This window comes from Macrobrachium nipponense, chromosome 1, assembly GCF_015104395.2.
Source record: "Macrobrachium nipponense isolate FS-2020 chromosome 1, ASM1510439v2, whole genome shotgun sequence".
Lineage (NCBI taxonomy): Eukaryota > Metazoa > Arthropoda > Malacostraca > Decapoda > Palaemonidae > Macrobrachium > Macrobrachium nipponense.
In genome coordinates, this window is record NC_087200.1 from 108,606,346 (window position 1) to 108,616,394 (window position 10,049).

Genomic DNA, 10,049 nt, shown 5'->3' on the forward strand with positions numbered 1-10,049 from the left:
AATTATCCAGGGGAGATATTTATGAGGATTCTATGGGAATCATGGTGATAAGGATTTTGGGGAATGTGCCAATGATTTATGGGTGGTGATGACAAATTTTGTTGAATTTTGGTTAATGGGCGAGTACTAATATTTGGTGATACTACTGATACTGGCGAATTCTGATATTGGTGTTATTTTTTATACTAACATGGGTGTTGTAATGATACTAAGGGTGGTGATGTTTTTTGTGTGGATATGGGAGGAACTAATCATAAATTTAGTTTTCTATTTTTTATGAGTTCAGCAGATAATTGCTTGAAGTCTACGTGAGTCACAGATGTTTACAGGTGTCACGGGAACAGTTATCAGTGCCATTAGTTTTTCTTTTTCCCTTTTTTAGACGTTAGCACTCACTGACATAAGTTTTTTTTATCATGGGCGAATTTGAATTTATTTTTCTCTCCAGTTTGTGTGAATTTTTTAATGTCTCAGTTCGGGACTTGGAATCATTGTTCGGGGATGTGTTTATAATTTCAGCCGTTTGATGCTGCAGAGAGATTTATGGGAGAATTTTTTGCATTTTTGAATGTATACATAATGGCACTACATCTTTTTTTTCTGGATATTTGCGTTCCGGAAATTGTTGGCCTCTCGCACAATTATGTTTGTTGCAATTTTGCCAGAGATAGGAAACTTGTTTAAGTTTCTAGTGGCCAGTGCCGTAGTGAATATGGGGAAGTCTTTGCTTAGACACTTTATATTTGGAGTTCTGTTGTAATAAGTTATGGCACATTGGTGATTTTTTCTAGAATTTCTTGTGCAATGTATTTTATTTGCTGAGTTTTTGCCCTTTCTCAGCAGTTATGCTAAATAGAGAGTTTATAGTTTTTGGCAGTAACATTCAGTTATTTTCCTGGAGAATTGGAGATATAATTGGAGATATAATCTTTTGGCCATTTGATTTTTTTTTTTTTGGAGATAGTCCACAGTTTACCTATCGTGGTGAGAGCTATGTTTAGTTCAATTATTTTTGCAGCCATTTTTGTGCAAATAGAAACCTTTATGAGGAGATAGGGTATGGGGCAATATTTTCGAGTGTATCAGCTAGATGCTTTGAGTGCATTTTTCGGGGATGGAGTTACATTCTTGATTATCCTGCTGGGAGATATAACATTTTTGGAGACTTATTTTTATCCCACATGGGGTTATTAATGTAATGGAGGGAATTATTTATATTGCCTGGGTGGTATTATTATCAATATGGTGATATATTTGAGTGGCATTACTGTGTTGCAGTTTTATGAGTCGATATGGAGATGTTGTGTTTTTATATTCACCAGTGGGTTATTTTTAGCGGCATATAATTGTGGAATTGCGGTTTTTATCCCGAATAGGTGATATTTGTTTTTTATAATTGGGCAGTATCATGGGAGAGTTATGTGTTTGAAGGACAATTTTTGGGCAACATTGGAGATAATTTTGTAAAATGTACTGATATAGTGTCAGTATAAACTTTTTTTTAAGAATCATGGGTTTCTGAAGTTGCAAGTCTGACTAGACAAATCTAGACTGCAGTTCAAGCACATGACGTGTTCGCAGGTGGATTTTTTGCTGATAATGCCGTGATGAGTCCGGTTGCTGACTCTTTTCCTTCAGTGTTGATTACTCAGAGTTTTGCACTATTCTGAGAAATGCTGATTTTGGCATTTCACGGAAATGTATCTGTAATTGTTGCGATGACAAATTCCGGAACGATACATACTGCATTTGTGTGTGGAAAATGCCGGGTTATGTGTATATGTTATTTGTAATGGGGAAAGTTCATGTATTATTATTGTTGTTATCTTTTTTTCTTTTTTTTTTCTTTTCCTACGAGATTTGTTGTAATTGGGTGGGTCGAGCTTTAAATAGCATTTGTGTTTTGGACAGGAGATATGATTTGTCGGAGTATGTGAATTGCATGAAATGGGTGTTTGACATTGTATTTCAGGGGGATTAATTATATGAGGAGTAAAAAGGGTTTTTGCTGTTAGACAGTAAAGGGTTTTACTGATTTAGTGGGTTACTGAAATATCAGAGCTTGAGAGAACTTCTTGGTGATAACTTGGGGCTGGGTTTGTTACGTGTTTTTTTTTTTTTTTTTTTTTTTTTTTGGGGGGGGGGGGGCTTTTTTTTTTTTTTTCACTACTCATTTTTTTTTTTTACTTGTGAGAATTAGTGAGTTTGAAATGTGATGACAGAAGTCCGTAGAGTTTCTGTGAGTTCTGGAGTGTGTGTGCTGAAGTGTGAATTTGGCAAGCTTTTTTTTTTTTTTTTTTCTTTTTTTTTTTTTTTTTTTTATATTGTTGGAGAATTAAGTTTGAGAATTTAATATTTTCTTTGCGGGGTTGTGATAGTGACTTATGATTTAGCGATCCCATGGAGTTCCTTCACGAGTTGTAGTTAGAAATTAGTTCGGTGGTCATATTAATGGGGTTAATGGGAAGACGTTCAGTTAGTATTTTTTAGAATTTTTGAGGTCATTATTTGACAGAAATATGTCTGGGGTTAATTTTTCTTTAATTGACCGATGACATGACTGACATACTGAAACACAATAAACATCGTTCCCCAACACTAGCAAGACGCCCTTCAGCAATTGCAGAGATGTTGCTGATGTTTGCCCAATACAAGAATTTCTACGAGTCTACGGGGTTCTACAGCGCTTTTGGACCACGGGTGTCGCCAGTTGTCTTCTGCAGAGAGGCGTTTCACCTTTCTACAGCGTGTTTCCCGTGTATGTACTGCAGCAGACCAATCACATGCACGCGAGTGAGAGAAAGTTCAAGATGAAGAAATGTTTTTTCTACAATCAGTTGTTATTATAGCCCATATATAAGTTGTTGAGATAATGTATGATTGACATTATGCTGCCAGAGACGTGCAGTTATTTTTTATCATAGTGCTTAATGAGCCGGCCAATGTGTTTTATTTTATATGTATAAGCTGTTTTATGTGAGCGCTGGCTAGGCTGGTGCTAGCCTAGAGGTATCCGAGCTATCTGTAACATAAAGAGAGGGATTTGCTATGAGATATTTTAAATAATATATAATGTGATATGCTATGACGTTTCTTAGAATGTAGTGAATCAGCAATTTAACTTCCATGGAAACAGAGTGTCTGAGCAACAGCTTAGGAATGCTTACCCATTTTTTTTATAAGGTGGTGTGATCAAGAGTGCTGTCTTAGCGAATCAGTGCCTCGTCCTGTCGCCATGACAGCTTGATGTAGAGGTGACTTTGAAACTGGTCTTAAGCAGTTTCGGGGCGTGAACATTCTGGACATGGAGTGTGGGTTCGTACGAATGTGTGCGCTTTTCCCCCTACATAAGGAGATGTATTGTTACCATGAGGGGAAGACTATTACAGAGAGAAGGCAGGGCCGGGATGGCTCTGCCAAAGTGTTTGTTGATTAGTGACAGTGCAACTGTGCTGAAATGGGTGAGTGTTATTATATCTATTTTGGCCAAAGTGTGGCTGGATTGTATATGAATATTTATTTCAGTGATATTCTATTTATATGATCTTTTGATTTTGCTCTTGTGCTTACCAGATGTTCTCCTGTCTTCTAACAGGCATTTCTGGAAGAGGGGAAATGTTTTGGGAGAAGAGTGGGGATTGTTCATTGGAGAAATGGTGTACAGACTTAATTACTATGTTGACTGTGCATATCTGTTATGGCTAAACTAATGTTGGTGTCAGATTAATTACCGAGGGTTATCTGGGTTATTTGGACTTTGAGTTAACATCTCATTTAATCATTCTGTTAAGTATCCGAGTTATTCAGTTAACACTTTGCTTTCAAATAAATGCATTTTTGGTATTCACGACTCTGATTTAATGACCTAGATAATGGAGGGGAGGTATGTAGAGGAGAGAGAGAGAGAGAGAGAGAGAGAGTGCTGTTGGGAATCAAGAGAGAGAGAGAGAGAGAGAGAGAGAGAGAGAGAGAGAGAGAGAGAGAATGTGTTGCCAATTACCAGTTGTCTGCCGCTCTGGCCTATCGCTACCAAAATGATAAAGAGATTGACGATCTCGTTATTATATATATATATATATATATATATATATATATATATATATATATATATATATATATATATATATATATATATACATATATATATATATATATATATATATATATATATATATATATATATATATATATATATATATATATATATATATAGAAGAATCACAGGGGTACCAGACCATTCCACCATCCAGGTTGAGGAGGTAAAGGCATGTCTTTCACAAGTATCAAGTTTATTATGCAGTTTCACATCACATGAGGCATCCCTAAGGCTGGAAAATTACAGACAATAATGCTAAACACATCACTCACGCACAGAAAAAAATCTAAAAAACAAAAAATATTTGACATTTACAAATGGAAAAATTAAAACCAGAACTTGAAAGGAACATCTAGCAAGGTAAGAATTAAAAAGTGACTAAAAAGGCAGAGAAAATAAACTTACGAAAGATGACTAAAGCGAACGTGGAGAGTAAACAAACAGTCAGTTATGCTATAAGCAGTTGTGTGGACGACAATTGGGTGTTTAGTGTTGGTAAATTAGATTTTATGAGAAGTGACTCCAACACCATCAACTCGTCTTTACGGGCAGATCCGATAAACTTAAAATAATTTATGTCCAAGCGGGCACCACAATTCCGGGAATGATTCTGAACATTAGATGATTCGGGATTGGACAATCTGCGCTCTGTCCTGAAGCTGATACCTTACAACCAACGTAAGTTCCCAGACTACATCTGGGACAGGTATATTTATAAATGATGTTGGATGTCAAGGAATGGCTCAGTCTGTCCTTTACTCTTAAAAGAGAGAACGTATATTTAGAGGCTTTCGTGGGATCAACTTCAAATTAACCGCTGGCAAATCATGATGAATTAAATTCATGAATTTCTTCTTAAAACTTTAATCGTGAAGGAAAGGGAACTTAGCATAAATAAATAATTTTGGAGTGGTATATATAGGAATAGGCGGTTTTATTTTTGTGATTAGGAGCTTATTAAGGACTCAACGGAAGTAGTGGGATGGAAAACAGTTATTGCAGAAAAATTAGCCAAGAGCTCAACTTTTTTATGAAAAGCTGACCAGGTGGAAGTCAGAGAATACGCCCTGTGGAGGAGGGTAGAGAGAGAACTCAACTTAAAATTGAAATTGAATGAGCTATAACAATTGGTGCCCAACCCTGTAAAAGTATTTTTCCTAAGAATGCTGTTTTGAAATCCAGCACCTTCCCTAGTGACACATAAGTTAAGAAATGATAAAGAGTTGCGAGTTTCTTTCTCTACTGTAAACTTAATATTGGGATGTTGAACATTAATGAATTCTAAAAAGGAGTCAGCGTTAAAATCGCGTTTAAACAAGGCAAAGGTGTCTTCCACATATCTCTTATAAAATAAAGGGTGAAAACTCGGGGGGGCAATTGTCAAATATTGTCTCCTCCAGGGAGTTCATGAAAGTAATGGGGAAGGTAGTCCGTAAAGGGCTTCCCATTGCCATCCCCTCCTTCACGATAAAAGTTTTCAAAAGAAATTCATGAATTTAATTCATCATGAATTGCCAGCAGTTAATTTGAAGTTGATCCTGCGAAATCCTCTAAATATACATTCTCTTTTAAGAGTGAAGGACAGACTGAGCCCTTCCTTGACATCCAACATCGTTTATAAATATACCTGTCCCAGATGTAGTCTGGGAACTTACGTTGGTTGTACGAGGAGGCTTCTCAGGGTCCTTTTCTGCTCCCATCAAGGTGTCAGCTTCAGGACACGGTGCAGATTGTCCAATCCCGAATTATCCAATGTTCGGAATCATTCCCGGATTTGTGGTGCATGCTTGGACATAATGATTTTAAGATTATCGGATTTGCCCGTAAAGACGAGGAGTTAACGGTGTTGGAGTCACTTTTCATAAAGACTATTGTACCAACACTTAACATCCAATTGTCGTCCACACAACTGTTTATAGCAGGGGTGCGCAACTTTTTTTCCCAAAGGGCCACTAGTCACGACTCTGTCGAGGGCCACATAACCTTACTATTTCATGTTATTTACTACGATCGAAGACATATTATGTGAGATTATACTAATAAAGATAGATAATTAGTGTTACTGATTTTATTTAAATTCGCATCACAAAAATAAGCATTTTACTTACTATAAATGAGCAAATGATAGGCTACTGTACCTTATCATTATAATGTACAAACATAAATAATTAGTTATTATTGGTTAACTGGGATCATTAACATAAGAATTTATCAAACACAGACATTTTGCTAACCATTAATGAGCAAATGAAAGGCTGCCCTAGTGAGATGGTTGATGTTGCATTTGGGACACCAACTCATCAATATCAGGCTGTATGGATGATGTGGCTACACTCAGGGTACATTCCAAATGTTCATCAGTAAGCCGTAAGTGGGGTACACTTCGTATTACAGACCCTATACTTGTTTTTAACCAGATTCATTTTTGAAAAGAGCTGCTCACAGACATATGTGGTACCAAACACTGCCATCATTTTCCTTGCATGAGCAGAGAGTTTTGGATACACTGTTACTGATACATGCTTCTTATAAAACTGGTAGTCTGAACTATCATCAAACTTCTTTCTTAGTTCATCATTGCACTGTAGTTCAATTATCTCCATCTGTATGTCCTCAGGAATTGCTGTCACATCCACAGAAAAAGGAGAAGCAAAGACTTCAATGGCTTGTGAATGTTTCTAGAGGTCACCAAATCTTTTTGAAAATTCCTCTCGTAAGACTGCCAACTTGTCACCATACTTCTGATACTGAGGGTTGCTAGTGTCATGGTTTTTCAGCGTAGAGAAGAGGGCTGGGTTTTGGTTTCTGATTTGTGACTCCCCAGACGCACTGCTATCTGGAAGCCTTTGATCAATGAGAAACTAAATTAGTGTAGTCCAGTCCAAACCTTGCCAATACTTTTTCCAATTCATCAAAAATAGATTGTCCTGTTGTGGTCCCCTTCATGCTTTGTAGTGAAGCCATTTCCTCTGTAATATTATGGTCATTGTCAACTCCCTTAAAATATACAGCTAGTTGAGCAGTGTCTGCGGTGTCACAACTCTCATCAAGAGCAACAGAGTATGAAGAAAAACCACTAGCTCGCTTGGCAATTGTACTTTCAATATTCCCTGAAAGACTGTCTATTCTTCCAGCAACAGTATATCTTGAAAGGCTTATGTTTTCAACTAGTTTCTTTTTGTCAGGAAAAATATTGTCTGAGGCTACACACAAACATTCATTTACTACCTCACCATCAGAATAGGGCTTGAGTCTTTTTGCAAGGATTTGACTCTCTCTGAGGGCCGCACTATAGCTTATTTATTTTTAGGAGAAAGGGTCGCAATGAAAGCCTTTGAGGGCCGCAGGTTGCGCATCCCTGGTTTATACATAACTGCCTGCCTGTTTGCTTACACTCCACGTCCGTTTTAGGTATTTTTTGAATGTTTATTTTCTCCCTGTCGTTTTAGTCACTTTTTAACTCTTACTTTGGTAGGTGTTCCTTTCAAGTTCCTGTTTTAATTTCTATATTTATAAATGTCAATATATATATTTATATATATATATATATATATATATATATATATATATATATATATATATATATATATATATATATTCAGATTTCTTCTGTGCGTAAGTGATGTGTTTAGCATTTATAGTCTGTAATTTTCCAGCCCTAGGGATGCCTAATGTGATGTGAAACGTTGGCATAATAAACTTGATACTTGTGATAGACATGCCTTTACCTCTTCAACCATATATTATATATATATATATATATATATATATATATATATATATATATATATATATTTGTGTGTGTGTATGCATGCTGGTCTGCTGGAATATTGGTTAGTGTCGTGGAATGCCACTCAGATGCTGCAGGTTCTTGTCTCCCCCAGGCCGATAAAAAAAATAAATAAAATTGGGCTCTGTATCATGATCAGTTACTACTGTAGTGAGAGGCTGAAACCAATATTCTCTTCTATGTGGACAGTTTTCACCTACTGAAATAGTAATATCATCTAGCCAGACCTTTCTCAGTCTCCATCTTTTACTCGCTCCCACACTGAATTATATACAGTTTCATCAGCCTATAGTCTTGATCTCTCTCCACATGATGACACAGCTTAAAAAAAACTCGAATTCATCACTGAAGTCCTGCTAACCTTTGTCCTGCTTCTTTGACACGTTTCTCTATTTCCCACCTTTTGGACTCCTCTTACTCGGCATAAAATAAAAGTAAACATCCGCATAAAACAATTAAACAACACATTTCCAGAGTTCTCTTTTTCTTTCTCATTTGCAATGGATTTTCTCACTTCCCTTCATAAAAGGGACCCATGACATCATTAACACTGTGTGTGTGTATGTTGTATATGCGTGTGTAAAAGACTGTCTTGCACTTAAAATGACACATCTCAAGGTTCAGTGAGGACACACTTTTGACGAATTCAGCCGTGAGGAGGCGAGCGAACGACCTCTTCCGTGGAGGATTGGGTCAACAATCATTTAATGTTTCCCTACATCAACATCAAAGCCCTACTTTTCTTTTCGAAATCTTTTGCAGAGATCTCAAGGACAACTTTTATCTAAGCTACAAATATTTATGGTTTTGCATGCTTTTATTTAACCTGACTTCCGCGTCTGTATGTCCTTCTGTCTGTCCTCAAATCTTGTAAATCAATTTTCGACCTGTTCCCTTCGTTCGATGGACTGGAAATTTTGCATGATTACTCAATCACGGTGACAATACAACCCTACATGATCAGTAGGTCTGCATTGCCCTACAATGATCTCTCCCAGTATCTCAGGAATTGTACGAACTCTTCGGATGTTTCACAACGTTTTTGACTCGGTAAATACCTCTACGGAATTTTCTCACCTTCTTTGGCTCGACAGTCTATAAATTTCGTTAGCTACAAAGATAAATCGGTTACAATTTGTCAAAAGAATAAAGTACAAAATAAAAATATAAAAAAATAATTTATAAAAAACACTTTCATTAAAATGCGCTAGAAAGTGACAAATAAATCTTTTGAGACATAACAGGATTTTCTGAAAATTAATGTCTACAATAATAAAAGCGTGAACGCCAAACATGGAATGAAATGCGCCAAAAAAAAAAAAAAAAAAAAAAAAATCCTCGTGACGCTTTTTTCTGTTTGGCGCCCACGCTTTATTTTTGTAGGCATGATTAAGAAAATCCTGGTGCCTCAAAAGATTTATTTTTCACTTTTCAGTGCATTTTAATAAAGGCTTTTTCAAAAAATGCTTTTATATGGTTTATCTCAAAGTTACATTAAACCTTTCACTTATTATACCTCATACACTACTCCCTCTTGTCCCAACTGCTTCTCTACCCAAACAGCACCAGGTGGATTCTCTTTCCAAAAACGCAGCACCTTCAAATGCGCTTCATTCTACACAACCCATTAACTCATTCGTCGTTATCTGTATAAACTTCTCTCTACTGCAGGTCCTTTTTCACCCTAATGTTCTTATTCAGATTTACTTGAATAAACACAATGGGTATTATTATACTTTACTTGACTAATTAAGAACAGTGACTTCTGTCACTGCAATATGACTAAAAGTAAGACTAAAAAGATGATTTCTTTGAGTATATGAATATTTGACGGTGACGTAAAAACTACAGTGACTCAGACTGACAAATAACCTTCAATATCAGAGTATTCAATCAACATCATGAATTGCAACTCACGGGAAGGACTTTGATCTCACCTTCGTGTCTTTGTAATCCGATTCAGTTAATGAGGTGGAGGTGAGAGGTAGAACTGTTGGAAGGGCGAGGGCAAGTCATGGTTGCTGGCCTTACTTAACACTTGTTCGATCTTGAAAGCCCTGATTTGGTCGCGCGTTATCTTACTCTAATGATATCTTCCATTCTGATGATTACCTAACACCTAATCTGTGTGATGGGCTCTGATGGCCATTTAAACGACTGCTT

The 10,049-nt window shown here is 36.5% G+C and overlaps 1 protein-coding gene across 2 annotated transcripts in view; it reads right to left on the reverse strand.

Moving 5' to 3' along the window:
• Positions 1 to 10,049, reverse strand: part of LOC135219541 (putative inorganic phosphate cotransporter) — a 74,670-nt gene that overhangs the window by 61,300 nt on the left and 3,321 nt on the right. Inside the window, exon 1 of one of the 2 annotated variants that reach the window (XM_064256392.1) lies at positions 9,824 to 9,922. The exons of the other annotated variant lie outside the window; for it this stretch is intronic. The gene's annotated coding sequence lies outside the window, so the exon portion shown is untranslated. Of the gene's footprint in view, positions 1 to 9,823; positions 9,923 to 10,049 lie in introns of those variants that run through there. 2 annotated transcript variants of the gene reach the window in all.